A 16,027-nucleotide genomic window follows, 5' to 3' on the forward strand; every position below is an offset into this window, starting at 1 on the left:
GTCCTTCATGTTGCAGAAACGGAGAGTTTTCTCTGTTTAATATGTATGAAGAGTACCTGCAAAAAGAGGTTTGTCTCACCACCAGGGGCAAGAGGAGGGTTGAAGGGGTGGGTGGCAGGAACAAAGAGAATCAGCCTCATAATTTGAATATGTAAAAGGCCTGGTATGTTTACAAAGATACAAACAGGTCATATAAGTGGGAGCCTGCAACAACTGAACTGAAAAGAGATGCTGGTCTTTTAAGCCCTAACCACTCATTGTGAGTGTTGCAGAGGCTGGTTCTTCCCACTGGCTATGTGCCTCCTTCAGTAGTTGAGGCAACTGCTAGCAGCTGAATCCACCTCCTGTTTGAAGGAGAGTGAAAGGTGTGAGTGCTTTTGTAGTTGTTGGTATCTACAGTTTTATTTTGGCTGTCACATTATTACAATAAAACAGTACAGTCCCCATATTCCCCCCTGATCAGTGTGTGTTCCTCTTTTTCTTACAGCATTTTATTTATGCTGTTCAGTTATTTGGCATGTTAGACAGTGTTGAGGTCCACACGCTCAGATAAGGGATTGCCAAGGCTGTGTTGGTGTCCCAGATTAACATCCATTAAGATGGAGACGTCTCCATCCCTACACTTCTAGTTTGTGGGTATTGCTTGGTGAAGAGTTTCAAAAACGCCCTCCAAAGCTCTTGGAAGCTTGACTCTGTAGGAAGAATTTCCTCATGGGCACTCATCATCTGAGTTTGCTATTAAAGGAAGTAATGATGGGATAGCTCATTTGCTAGAACATGAAACTCTTAATCTCAGGGTTGTGGGTTTGAGCCTGACGTTGGGCAAAAGTTTCCTGCATTGCCGGGGGTTGGACTAAATGACCCATGTGGTCTCGTCCAACTCTACAGGATTCTATAATATTATAGGATTCTATAATAAAAACTCTTAGGTGGTTTAAAAAACAAACAAACCTGATAACAATTGAGGATGTAGGCTTTTGTGTTACTCAGAAGACAAGGATGTGAAGTGCTGTGTGACTCAAAAGCTTAGATATGAGGTCATCATATGAGTCTCATGGGGCAAATCTGGCCTTGGTGACTAGCCTCTCTGTGGCCAATCTGTTGGTAAAAGTTGTGAAGAAAATTACATCTATGGCAAAAGTACATACAGTACTAGCAGCAGGAAACTTTATGGGACAGGGACTGTCCATTCCACTAGGAATGGATAAATCTGTCAATTTTAGTTTCTACAAATTTTTCATTTTGCTGATCTTACATTTCATGCACATTTCCACATCAGTTTGCAACATTATTATTTTTTTAAAAAATGTTTCATCCTCATGAAAATTCATTACTGTTTTAGTTTGGATTTCTCCTAAGATACACATTTTTTGCATGCAGTTCCTCCTAATTTTATACATTTTTGCATGTAATGTCCCCTAATATAATATATATTTTTTTGTATTCTAATGAATATATACATTTTTATATATGCTCTCATTTAATATACACATTATTTGTCTGGAGGACTGTACTGCAAAATATGAAGTGAAGTGTAGATTTGGAAAGATAGCTGTTTCACTTTGTGTGTTGTTTCAGGAAGTGCAAATTCAGGGGTTTCGAATTAAAATCTGACTCAAGCTTAATTTTTTCCTCATCCCTCCCCACAACCTGCACCCCCTTTCAGACCCTTCAGGGAAATGATTATCTTGGTACACTCACCCAGTAGCTGGAATTAGTTACAGATTCTGATACACAGTAGCAAATCCAGGTTTACCATAAAGTAATGTGAGGAATTGTCCTTAATAATATCTGAATGTTAAACTGCACGACACCACTTCTTTGTTCTTGTAGATGCTTTAGTTTTTCTTTCATGCATCTAGGTGTTTGCATACACTGCATTTAGGTCTGAAATCGCAGAAAATCTGCATTGCCTCACTGCTGCTTATTATACTGGGAATGAATAAGACCCGTAAGTGGCCTATGGAAACACTATCCTTTGGTTAATCTTCTTCCATTATTATTAAGCAAATGCTGCAGCTAATGTACTCCTGAAAAAAAGCATACTTAACAAATAAAGAAAGGGAGCATTTCTGCTGCTCTTTCTAGATATGTTGCTATGGAGTTTAATGACTATTTCTGTAAAGCCTGAATAAACAATTCCATGAGCCCTCTGAGGATGCTGTGCTAAGTATACTCTTGAGGCTGCTCCGTCTCGCAAGGTCTGGCACCAAGTTTGCATCTGGTACCCTTGAAAATTGACTCCAAGTCTGCCATTGGAGCAGACCTTGTCTCTTTGAAGTGGACCAGCCCTTGAGATTTTGCTGCTTGAGGTGAAGGACAAAAGTGGCACCCCTGCTATTCCACATACCAAAATGAGAGGACTGGCAGTGGAGTCTTAAACCAGCGCTGGTAATGGGACAACATCCTCCATCATGACTGAACATAGCATGCTAACTTGGCAAGCAACATTGTCCCATCAGCTCCTGTCACCACATCCAGGCAGCTGCATCACTCCCCCTAATGGTGTGACTGGCCCTGTTATTAGGGAAGTTCTATACTGATGGTAAAGAGCTAGAAAGGGGATGCAATGAGTTGCATGTTTACTTTATTACCTGTTGGCGTTGCAGACACCAGTGCGAATAATGACTATCCCTTCCATATACCACAGTAAGGCTAAGTATAGTAAGAGCATTTCATGCCTTTGATGCACAATTGGCATGCATGATTTATTCCTGTCATAGAAGATGATAACTTTGCTTTGCTTGGGTCTGTAAACCTGCATTTATTCAAGCCACGTGAACTGTTTGTACTATATTTATTTCAGCTGTCGAGCGGGTGGCCTGTGACAGGCTCTCTGAAACCAACACCCAAGATAGTCACCTGGATCCACCTACCCTTAAATATGGCTCTGGATTCAGCATGACGGGGTTCAAAGTACACCCTGCTACATGTAATTTCAGCTTCAAACACTTTTAAATTGTTCCTGGAATTCAGGTCTAGTAAAAGGCATTGAAAATATTTTTTCCCCTTTCTCTCTCTCCAGATGAGCATTTGGGTTTTTCTTTCATTCGTTCACAGCCATCATTTTAAAGACTATTATCCCTGCAATCCAATTCTAAGGAAATCTCTCAGGTTGCCTATTGACAAGGATGTGGAAAGTCTTCATGGCCCCTGCCCATCAGAGGTCAAATCTATTGATTGTGTGTGTGCTTTTCCTTGTTTACTGTCTTCTGCAGTATGAATTGCTCAAAGCCAAATAATGGTGGCTTTTAGCGGGCAGGGCAGGCTGGATGTATACTGCCTGCTGTAGCAGCTGCTGCAAAAGCATGTATCAGTGGATGTGCTTCAGGCTGGCGAGATGATGACGAACAACCCCACCGGATGTCATTTTATCAAGAAAAAGATGGGCAGTTAAGCTCAGAAATGGAAGCCAGGTGCCCTTTACTCCTCCTGTGTCTCTATCATTGCGTAGAGCTAAGCCAGCTATCCTGTGATCTGCATTTGTTGTCTGTGAGATGGTTAGCAAAGATCAGAGGCTGGTAATTTGAGTATGTGTGATAAGTATAGGAAGGAAGAAAAAAGAAGAAGAGAGAGATCCTGGCTGTGGAGGTGTGGGGAGAAATACTCACAATGACAGTATGATGTACCAATTAGCTGAACCTGCAAGGGAGGCTTATTGGCTCCCAGCTGGGCAGGGAATAGGGACAATTCCCTTTACAGAGGTTGTAAGGCAATGTGAGCTTTGGAAGTCACAATATGCTGAATCTGCCTGGAGAGCCGCTGGGATTGATGGACAGCCGCCCCTTGTGGTGACTCACTGAGCGGCAGAGGACAGCTTCTCAGTGAAGTCCCTGGACTGACCCTGCCTATCCAGGCTGCCCATTGGATCCTCCTGGGTGCTAGGGATGCCAACTTGAATAAAATATTAGGGTGAGCCCAGGTATGCCCCATGCCGCATAATTAACCACAAGGCATGACTAATACACATCATTTGAATGACAATGCCCATCAGCTGGTGGGCGGGTGGGCCCACCAAACATTTTATTGGGGGCTGAAGGGACCTTGACCCCTACGAGTTGGCTCATATGCTGGGTGTCATAGAGCAGCCGTGGCCAACTCCTATCAGCCCCAAACAGCAATGGTGCTGTAATGGAGGGGAGCAGGTCAAAAAAGGGAGAACATTGCTGGAAAAGTAAAGAATTCATTTAAAAGAGCATGAGGAACAATGTTAATGTATCCAGGCAAGCAACAAATATAACATGAAAGTGAGGAACCTGGGGGTTATAGTTCATTGGGGGAGTACAGAAGAATTGCAACCCCCCTCCAGCAGCTGCCGGTGCTGCCTTGAACCCTGGAGGTTCAGCCAGGCCCACACCTACAATAATCAGCCATTGTCCTCTGAGTTGTCAGTAGTTCTCCAAGGTCTGCACTATAGATTTAAAGTACACCACTTTGGCCTCGCTTGCTGGGATTGATGGCAGCTTTGAAGGGATTTAACTCTTTGGTTTGCTATCTGCCTTGCAAATGTTTATATTGAATGATAAATAAATATTGTGTGAACCTCTGGGTGTTTTTCAACCTTTCCTGTGGCATCCACTGAAACCACACAACCCCTGCTTTATCAGCCTGTTAACCCACCATGCAGATCAAACTGATCCACATCTGCACTCCCCTCCCATGCCCCCAAGCAGAAGAGTTGCCATTAAAAAAAACCGAACCCTTGCTGCGTTCAGACAAGAGGATTCCATTCTCTAAAATGTTCCTTTCAACCTGACAACAGCTTTTAGGCACTTAAATAACACCGGAATCACTTGAAACATTTGTCTCTTAATGAGTGGGATAAAACCACCTTAAAATAAATGGAAAATAAACTCATTTTGCAACTCAATGATTACACCTCATTAATTTCATTCTTTTCACTAAACTGCCTAACTGCTCCTTTTAATACACATAATTGGGGCAGAATACACAATGAACTGTTTCCTTAAGTGTGGCAATATTTTGTGAAGGATTTAGCAGCCTGTGTAATGCAAATAAGTAATAGGCTACTGTGTTCAGAGCATCTGAGTAGGGCATTAGGATGACTTTGTTTATATGAGGGTTTTATGGGCTTTTGTTGAATCCGCTTGGCTGAGCTAGAGATGTTTGTAACTTCCTTCTTCTTCTTCTTCTTCTTCTTCTTCTTCTTCTTCTTCTTCTTAACAACAACTCCTTAATGACCTTTAACCTAGTGAGGAGCAAATTAAAATGTTAACAGCTGAATGTACAAGCTGTATTTAATGTTGGACCATAGGGTAAACCACTTGAGTTGTAAGGGCAGCATGAGGTCATAAATACATTTTAAAAGCCCTTTAACTATTGATTTTGTCAGAGCTCCTTCATGTACACACGAGAATAATGATGAATGCTGATAGTACACAATATAATTATTGAAGGGAGATTTGTCTCTGCATGTTGGCTGTCCCTGTGATTGCACAGGGTTCCACATAATACATAGGGAATTTGTGTACAGAGTAGGCTCCCTGCTTGTTATCTCCTGTCTGATGGACAGAAGGTCCTGTCAGTGGCGGAGCTTCATGCTCCGGCACTGGGGACAGAGAGCAGTCTGGTGCGTGTCCCGGGGGCATGGCGTGCATCCCAGGGGTGTTGACCTCCACCTGCAGGGGCGTGGCGACCAGCACGGGAGGGGGGGCAGCTGTGATGGCACCCCACCAGGATCGTGGTGCTGGCGGTAAGCCCCCTGCCCCCTCTTCCTCTGCCAGTGGGTCCTGTGGCCGGGCAACAGGGACACAATGCAGAGCCATCATGCACTTCCTTGGATTCCCCTGTACACGATTAAAATCCAGTGATGAATAGAAAGCTTAAATGTGCTCCAGAATAATAGAACTGTAGGGTTGGAAGGGACCCTGAGGATGGAAAAATAATGGTAGGATAGTAGTATGTCATGTTTTATGTCATGTTCTGGTTCAATGCCAGATCCTATGGGGACTCAGGTTGGTCAGAAGTTGCAGGACCACATAAAGCTTCATGTGAGCAACTTGCTTTGACAAACGTTGAGGGCAGATGGGGGCATTTTAAACTTCTGTCTCTTGTTTTAGATTTTACCCCACTGCAGAGAACTTTAAAGGGCCAACCCTCGGATCTGAAGATGGTCACTTCCTCTCTGTTCTACAGCTTTCCTCCCTTTACTACTGGACGCATCTGGTTCCTCAGGGGAAGGTGCCCATGGCAGAATGGGCTCTGGATGTGGTGGTCCAAGATGTTCTTCAGTCTTGAGTGCAGTGGTCTTTTGATATCCAGCAGGTCTCTCAGAGCGCTGAATTTGATCCAGCTCCTTAGCTGGTGCCTCTTCATCCTCTGACTTTGTCCTGATTGCTGCTGGATACAGGGATCATGACAGGGAAAGCTTTTCTCGTGTTATCTTTTTTGTTTTATTGCTAGGTTTCAAATTCCTGAAAACCCATATCATGGTCCTTCTCCAAGGCACCATGAGCTTGTTGACACATAGACACGCCTTTCATCACCTTTCTGCCTAGAACCCTGGTCTATTGATGTCTCCCTTGCTTGTCCTATTACCTACCATTGGTGGTGGGCCTCCCCCCTGGCGCAGGACAGTGCCCTCCAGATGTTTTGGACTTCAACTCCCATCAGCCCCAGCTAGCACAACCATGGTGATGGGGGCCAGTGGATGCTGTAGTCCAAAGCATCTGGAAGATACCAGCTTTGGGAAGGCTGCTTTGGAGGCAGAATCCATGTAGAGATCTGAATCACATTTCCAAGCTCTTTGGGCAGATCTTTTGATGCACATTCGAGAGCCAGAAAATGGTACATATTCCATGGTACACCCAACTCGCTTAATGCACATGCCATATATTTAACCTCCCTAAGCAATGGTGCTCCTTTGGAACACAGGTTTAATTTCTCAATATGTATTAATAATGTGCTGCTTGTGCAAGGTATAGATTCAAAATAACTCTTTTAAAATGATATTTTTGGCAATGTGGCATTTCTGAGTCCTTTGCAATGTGTGCCACTTGATCTTTTTAGTTACGTTGCAATTATGTAAAAGACAAAGGCAGGAGGCTTGCTGACAAATTTGTTTTAACCTTTTTTGTGTTGGCACTTTGAACAATCTCTCTATGCCTGAATTTGCAGCAAAAGAAACGGAATAATTAATTGGTTCATGAAACCTATGCTGACAGACCTGAAGAAAAGTCTCTGAAAATGTATGAATCTAAGTCCATGTGACTTCAAAACTTCTGTTGTTGTTGTTAGGAATTTTGAAGGTCATGTTTGATAGCAAAGACACTTAAATAATACAGATGGAGTTCAGCTAGCAAAGAAATCCTGCTAACCTTGGCTGAGGAAACTTAACGAAAACACTGTATCATTTGAGGAGCAATAATCATAGATTTTGTCTTTCTTACTTCGGGCCTTGTACATAGAAGCGAAAAATTCAGTCAAACATACAGAGAAAAACTTTCTCAGAACTACACAGCCAATCAGACCACATGCTACATCAGTAAATATCATGCCATCTAGCCTGACTGCTAGGCAATACCTCTACCCCCACCCCCGCTTGGTTACTGAGAACAGAAAGATTGGGTTTGCCGATCAGAAGGTAAGCAGTTCGAATCAGCATGATGGTGGTGAGCTCCCGTTGCTCTGTCTCAGCTTGTGCCAACTTAGCAGTTTGAAAACACACCAGTGCAAATAGATAAATAGCTACCACTGCGACGGAAAAGTAAATGGCATTTCCATGCGCTCTGACACTCGTCACAGTGTCCCGTCACAGTGTGCCAGAAACAATTTAGTCATGCTGGCCACATGATCCGGAAAGCTGTCTGGGGACAAACACTAGCTCCTTCAAACTGAAAATCAAGATAAACACTGCACCCCATAGCCACTTTTGATTGGACTTAACTGTCCAGCCTGCATGCGTGTAGCCAAAGGCAGGTGGGGGGGGGAGGGGCGACTGATCCTCCCACATCAAGTAGATCAATAGAAATACTTAACTAACTGACCAATCATGTCGGTTCTGCCACCCCCCACAAAAGTTCTGACCCCATACAAAATCCTGACACCCTAACAAAAATCCTGGCTCCACACGTGGGTCCAGGGGTCCTTTAACTTTACTTATTACTGAGAACAGAAGTAACTTTTAAGTTATACACTGATTACTGAGAACAGAAGTAATTTTTAAGTTATACACTGACTGATTTCTGCTAGCACATCCAACAATATCCAGTTTTTGCTTAAAAACAACATTTTTTATTGGGTTTTGTAAACAAGAATCATAATGGTAATAAATGATACAATTAAATACACAGAGTATTCACATATCATTTGTATATTACAAAAATAGCACAATAAATTTGCAATAGTATCTAAGACATAGTGTCAGTGTATAAGTTCTTGCCTCATAAATTGGTTTAAACCAAAACATCAGGGGAGAAACAGAATAGAGCAGAAATAACTTCCGACATTGCATAGCCAAATACCCAAAATAGAGCCCTTGTCATTGTGCTTAGATTAAATATGAATAATAGTAATTTTTCCTCTTATGTTACCAATGAAATAATACAAATTGTTGCTCTGTTGATGAACGTAGGGTGCGTGTTCCAAAGTGATTATAATACAGTGGTACCTTGGTTTGCAACCACTTTGGATTGGATTACAACTGTTTTGGATTACAACCATGTCAAATCCAGAAGTGCGTGTCCGTTTTTTGGATTACAACCAATTTTGGGGGGGAGGCCCCATTGGCAAACCTGTTTTGGTTTACAACTGGACCTCCAGAACAGATTATGGTTGTAAACCAAGGTACCACTGTAATGTATGTTTAAATTTTAATTTAGATAAACCAAACTGAGCCTAATGCTGGTGGAGGAGATTATTCATTTTCCCGAGTACAGTGGTGCCTCGCAAGACGAAATTAATTCGTTCTGCGAGTTTTTTCGTTCTATGAGCTTTTTCGTCTTGCGAAGCACCACTGCGTATTGACGGTTTCCCGTAGGAATGCATTGGCGGTTTTTTAAAAAAGGCGCAAGACGTTTCGTCTTGTGAAGCAAGTCCATAGGGAAATCCGTCTTGCGAAGCAACTCAGAAAACGAAAAACTCTTTCGTCTTGCGAGTTTTTCGTCTTCCGAGGCATTCGTCTTGCGAGGTACCACTGTACTAGCAAATATTATGAAATTAACCACACCAGGGTAAAGACCTCTTTCTTGACCTGTCCATGTGTCAACCATACTTTATTTGTTATTCTCTCAAAGAGGGCTGTTTCCTAGGCTGCTTTGTACTAATTGCCCATTGTGGTACCTTACTTTTTGAACGTAATCCGTTCCAGAAGACAGACTGAGCTCTGAAACGTTCGACAACCAAAAACTCAATAGCCAACAGCTATTGAACTGAAATGTTTGTCAACGAAGATGTTCTAAAACTGAGGTACCACATTGAATGCCCTCTCCTGGGCTGCCAAATCCTGTCTCTGTCTTCTTGGCACATATGACAGCATGTTAGTTTCATGTTTCTTCCCCAGTTTACTCAAGAGCAACTTTATAACTGGTTCCTGCCTGGACATGTATAAAAGAAAGGGACTCATATACACTGGTAAAAAAAACACCAACACTTTATAACGTTGTGGCACCAGATGGTGCTGTGGAGTCCCATCTTTTGCCATTGGGATTTCCCTTTATGAAATTTACAACACGTTTAACTGAATGACTTTTTTTGATGTGTCTAGAGTCGTCCTTGGATCTTTTCCTATACTCTAGTAACTGAAGGGAAGTGATCCTCCTTCACATTCATCGGAACAACACATGCACACCCATCATTAAAAGACAGCAATGTCAAGTGATCACCGTGCGATGACGAGGGATGGCTGTCATGTATGAATGCAACAGCACGGGTAGAACATCATGGAGAGAATGTTCATGTTGCATCACATAATTTCAGAAGTCATGCTTTTCAAGAGAGTCATGTTCCCACATCCAGCCACTGGTCACCATGTGCACAATCATCAGGCAAGAGAACATGCAACAAATGTGTGAAGGAGTCCATGGTTTTCTTGATGTCAAGTTCAAATAGGGTATTCTATTTTAAGTCTTTCCTCACTCTCTCTGGTTTATACCTGTGAAGAACTATGGCCCTTTTTTTTGCTATAAATTTCAAATTTAATTGCCTTTTGCAGTAGTTATTTATGCCTCATATTTTATTCATTTTTCAAATGTCAGGTAGGACACCAGGGATGCCTGGAATCTTCCTCCAAAGTCCCAGGTGAGCCTAATTAACATTCCTGGCACAAATGCAATCCTAACTAATTTGTTATTGAGCTTAATCAAGCTATCACATCTAATTTCATCTTCCTGTAAAAACTCATTTCAGGTGAAATTATTCCTCTGTGCTTCAGAAAGGGCAACGTTGGCATGAGCAGCATCAGTCTTGGCCCCCTTCTAATTTCTTGCTTCTGCACAAGACCCCAACTTTGCCCTCTTACTCCACCCTGTTTTTCTAATTGTTGCCTACTGAGCAATTACTCAGAACTGTGGAGGCACACACACACATGCAATCCATATTAAGAACCAGTCACCTTTCTTCCCTTTTGGTATGTAATCATTTTTTTGATTATTGCATTTTTAAAGGTTGTGAGCTGTTTAGTGCCTCTGGAGAAAGGCAGTTCACCAACTGGTATGTTCAAACCGCCGTTTCACTAATATCCTGCTTGTTCTTACAATCAAAGGGAGTATGATTCTCATTTTAATCCTTGGGAAGGGAGGTTGGGCATTCTGTGTAGAGTTGCCAGCTCCCTTTTACTGGCCCTGCTCCCATGCTTTTAACAGTAGCATGATGCTACGTTTCTTTCTCCATTCCTTTTTGCCAGGAAAAGCTTCCCTTGATGAATTTCCTCACTTTGGCACAGGATGAAGGCAACTTGAATAGAAGTTGGCCACTCTTCACTACTTCTAATGCCTGTCATATCCATTGGATCTGATGGTTTGCATAACTTCTGAAACTTCTGACTCTGCTCCATTTTCTACGTATTAATTTAGAGTAGCTTTCCCCAACCAAGAGCCCTCCAGATGTCTTGGACTACAGTTCCCATCAGCCCCAGCCTGTGGTGGCAAGGGTTGAGGAATGATACAGTTCCCAAACGCCTTGGTACCTGGACATTTTGGTTCCTGAACTCTGCAAACCCAGAAGTGAGTGTTCTGGTTTGCGAATGTTCTTTGGAACCCAAACATCCGACGGGGCTTCTGCAGCCAATCAGAAGCTGTGCTTTGGTTTCCGGACATTTTGGAAGTCGAACGGACTTCCGGAATGGATTCTGTTCAACTTCCAAGGTACAACTGTATGTTTGTATGCTTGCCACCAATTGCCAAAAGGCACAATTGTTTTTTGAGAAAAAGTTGGAACTGAGTGTGCTCAAGGCCTATGTTCTTGGGAGTGGTTGCAAGATGGATGCCAGACTAAAAGCTGCATAACAGAAATCAAAACCAGCTATTGCTCTTGTTACTGGTGTAGCCTAGATCATAGCTGTCAACTTTTCCCTAGTCTTGCGAGGAATCCTATTCGGAATAAGGGAATTTCCCTTAAAAAAAGGGAAACGTTGACAGCTATGGCCTAGATACGTTACAGGAGTTGTAGCACAAAACATCTAGAGGGCACTAGGTTGGGGAAAGCTATTCTAAATATTAGTAGTGGTAGAATTTATTAATTTTCTATACTGCCCTTCACCAAGAGACCATAGGGCAGTTTACAACATAAAACACAAAATATATAATATAATAATAGTACATGGAAAAAAAGACAAATACTCCCCGAACACTTTAAAAGGCCATAGAATGAATAGCAGCCAAAAAGGAATATTTTCACCTGGCATCTAAAGATACTCAACGAAGCCACCAGGCGAGCCTCCCTGGAGAAAACATTCCTCAAATGGGGAGCAACCTCAGAAAAAGGCCCATTCTTGTGTTGCCACCCTCTGGATCTCAAATCATTTCCAAAGCAAAAAAAGGGATTTCTTGCTAGCCATTAAAGGATCATGTAGCTATCATGTTGAGATCACAGCATTATGTAATCAGTCATATTTGGCTTGGTGCTAGCAGCATGAAGCCAAATTAAATAGAGGGCAAGCTTCTTGTTTGCACTCTGAATGGGAGAAACATTTCACTCCATTTCCCAGGTCCTCACAGTTATTGCCAGAATGTGGAGTGCATTTTGCAGGAAGTGTTTTTGTTTTGTGAAATGTGACCCCTACTATATTTTGGGCTCATCTCTACAATAGGCATGCCAGCAATACTGCATCAATGAACTATTATGTCTATTGTAGAGTCAGGGAGCTGTCCACTGAGATTTTCTGATGTGCAAGCCCCATGAAGTAAATGGGAACTGTGTGCAAGAGCAGGGAACAGCTTCCGTTAGTTTCAAATAGGTTTGTATTGGATAGCCTCCCAGTGGATTATGTCCTTGGTGTATTTCATTTTCATTATTCAGTAAAGTTTCTTGAATCTATTCCCGGTGTCAGGCAGTGGCTGTTTCCTGAGATGCCTCTTTCCTGAACTTAAAACACGCACCCTGTAAAGAAGTGAAAAGTTTCTAAATAATTGGACAGATGTGTGCAAAACAGCAGAGTATTCCTGAACAGGAAATTGGAATTTGCACTACAAATCCCAGGAAAGGTCAGCTTCCTGATGGAATTGTGATATGTGTTAACAGGGGTTGGGGCGAGGGGAAAAAATGCTTGAGAATATCAAGGGACTGCAGAAGTGCAAAAATGTGCTGTCCATTTGTGTTCTGTTGGGGGAGGGGGGAACTTACAAGAAATGTATTTATTGCATTTATATATCACCTTTTCCTCCAGTGAGCTCAAGCTCATGTACATGGCTCTCACCTTCAAAGTTACTCCTCACAAGGTTACCCAGTGAGCTTCATGCATAAACTGAGATTCTAATCCTGACCTCCTAGGTCATATCTCAACACCAGGGCTGGTCCAAGAAGTTTTGCCACAGTAGGCAAAATGCCCCGGTGCTACCCTCACCCCCCTTACAAATCTGGGTACCTCTGCCCCTCTCCCGACCCCACCACCAAGTCATGACAAAGGTTTTTGAGAGCAGAAGCAGGCAAGGCCTGGGCAGTGCGGCCTACGAGGCCTACACAAATCTTTCAAGCCTGTTAGCAGTAAAATGCTGTGTCACTGTGACTCGTAACTCATCCTGGGTTCTCTATAAATGTAACCAGCCATCTCTGTGTAGAGAGTCATAGAATCATAGAATCATAGAGTTGGAAGAGACCACAAGGGCCATCGAGTCCCACCCCCTGCCAAGCAGGAAACACCATCAGAGCACTCCTGACATATGGCTGTCAATCCTCTGCTTAAAGACCTCCAAAGAAGGAGACTCCACCACACTCCTTGGCAGCAAATTCCACTGTCGAACAGCTCTTACTGTCAGGAAGTTCTTCCTAATGTAAGAGTGTGTGTATGTTGTGGTGTTGCAGACAGCGGCTGCAGGACTCCCGTTAATCAGTAACTCATATCTGTGCCTCTGTGAAGAGTCAGCTAGCTATTATGAGCACTCTGTGTATGCTCTTTGACTATGCTGTTTCTGAGCAAGTTTATTTTCTTCAGTAAAGTTTCATTCTGTTTATGAAGAAGACTCTGCGTTGATTAATTTACTGCTGCACGACACATCATGCCCCATCATCACAATTGTACTCTCAGATGCAGCTGCGCCCATGCAGTGGCAGAGAGCAGGTGGGGTGGGGCTGGTGTGTGTCCCGGGGTCATGGCATGCCACCCGCAGGGGTGTGGCGCATGTCTTGGGGGTGTGGACAGCTGCCTGCGGGGACATGGCACCTAGCGCAGGCAGGGGCGCAGCCACAATGGCACCCCACCGGGATCGCACTGCTGGGGGCGGTGCGCTCCCCCACACTCCTCTTCCTCCGCCACTGTGCCCATGCTGCCACCATGCTGCATTAGCAGCAGCAAGGGCAATGGGGCTGTGTTGTTGGCATGGGTGATGCTCCAGTGTGGCTGGCAGCACAATGGCAGGGGCGGGATCTGCTGCTTGAAGCAATGGGCTTCACTTTGCCTAATGGATGGGCTGTGCTTGCTCAACACTTAGTTATACCACACTGACTCTTAATGGCAGAATTCGTCAGCAATTGATGCTTCTAATTGTTTGGCATTTCGTGATGTATGGAGAGAAAAGCACAGGCCATTCTTTTGGCATCTAAAGCATTTCTTTCCGTCCCCCTTGTACTAAAAGTATTGACAATGGAGCCTGAAGTAGTTATCTCTAGTGAACAGAGAGGCATTTCTTTTCATGTGGGTGCCCTTAATGGTTCATAAATGTCTGCATAATAATGCATCTGTTGACTTAACATTCATATTTATTTATTTTTACCATTCCTGTCTGTTACTTAAGTTGCTGTATGGTGCAAATTATTTGCTGCTCTGAAGAGAGAGGAGGAAAAATATTAGCTTATCTCTCGACTTTCTACCACAATCTCTTTGCATATTTTTCACTATGAAGCCTTTGCTTTTGTGCCTTTCAGAAACGATAGATTGTTCCAGCATTAACTGAAAATAATATGCAAACTGTACATTTTCATTTTAAGAGTGGTACAATGTAAAATATGGTCATTCTAGGCAAGTTAAAATAACTGTTGATCATTCCCAAGTTTAACTGCTGATCAACAATGGCTGGTAGGGCTGGCACCTAGAGCTTTCCAGTTAAGTTTGTTGCTTTTCAGAATGATTTCTATTATAGAACTGAATAGAGCAGAAGTATTTTGCATTCCAAACCTTCCCATGCAGTCAATGAAACATGGAATAGATAGAAGAAGAGTGGTCAATATCCACTATTGGCAGTTCATTTGCACTGAAGGTGAGAGATTGCTAATTTTTTTTAGAGGCTGGGGGCACATTTGGAATTTTGTGAGTGTCATGGGTGCTTGCCACAAAATATCTGATGTGGAGTGTGTGTGTGGCAAAACACAAAATGGCTGCCACGTCGAAAAGAACAGAAAAAGAGACAGGGAAACAAAATGGTGTAGGTATGTCCCTGGGGGGAAGAGAAAGACACCTACATCAGCCACTACTGCACAGACACAAGCTATTTGCACCTCAAAATGGAAAGGTGGATGGGTGTCTAATCCTTGAATACAAAGAAATGTGGGCATATTTAAGGGGCATGTTAAGTGTAGGGGTAGCCAAACTAGAGCAAACAGAAACTGAGCAGGAAGCACAAACAGTCTCATGTACATTGTGGATTTTGCGGAAATATTTATTAAGACCTTTCTCAGGTGCAGCAGAAGGTACTGTTGGCCTGTTTGACATTGGAATGGATTGGCTTGGAAGATGGTGGACTCTCCTTCATTGGAGGTTGTTAAACATATGTTGGATAGCCATCTGTTAGGGATTCTTTAACTGTGATTCATTCATTGTAGAGGGTTGAACTAGATGACTTTGGGCATCCCTTCCAACTCTATACAATTCTATGATTCTATGAAAAGCTCCAGGTTTGTTTGGTTTTTGTCTTTGGTGTTAGGGAAGGGGTAGTACCTCTGGTGGGGGACATGTTGCCTACTTTGGTCTCCACTCTCCACTTAGCTCACAGCTGGGGCTCCTAGAAGCTGTCACCATGTGACACTGACAACACCCCAGGAAAGGGTTTTGATTGGCTGGCTAAACCAAGTGAGGGTAGCCACTGGGTGTCAAACCTTTGGTGAGTTAGGGACTTCCCCTACATGTGAGCAGACAAGATCAATAGGGGTTCCAATGATCCAGAAGGCAGTTTGGAGCGAGGGGCAGATGAGGCTCATCAACCTAGGCAGGAAGCCAATCTAGGAAAAAGACAACTCTGATCCTAAACCTCCTCTGCCTTAAGGGACATCTTCAGGAGAAGAAAAGGCTAAACCCTGCACAGTCCAGAGGGGAGTCCCTAAGATGATTGGATGATACCTTCTACACCTCCTTCTGGCAACTGCAGCCAAATGGATTGCTCTGCTTTCCTTTGGGTCACATCAGCGAGGCTGAGAGTGGGAT

The 16,027-nt window shown here is 43.2% G+C and overlaps 1 long non-coding RNA gene across 3 annotated transcripts in view; it reads left to right on the forward strand.

The window, feature by feature from the left end:
• The first annotated feature begins 10,279 nt into the window (after window positions 1–10,279).
• LOC310668934 overlaps window positions 10,280–16,027 on the forward strand; it is a 76,675-nt gene continuing 70,927 nt past the window's right edge. The window contains exons 1-2 of one of the 3 annotated variants that reach the window (XR_014506907.1): window positions 10,280–11,321; window positions 12,311–12,659. This is a non-coding gene — a long non-coding RNA (uncharacterized lncRNA). Of the gene's footprint in view, window positions 11,322–11,760; window positions 12,660–16,027 lie in introns of those variants that run through there. The other 2 variants (XR_014506908.1, XR_014506909.1) reach the window with 2 other exon arrangements.

This window comes from Podarcis tiliguerta (genome assembly GCF_965153285.1).
Source record: "Podarcis tiliguerta genome assembly, chromosome: Z".
Classification (NCBI taxonomy): domain Eukaryota; kingdom Metazoa; phylum Chordata; class Lepidosauria; order Squamata; family Lacertidae; genus Podarcis; species Podarcis tiliguerta.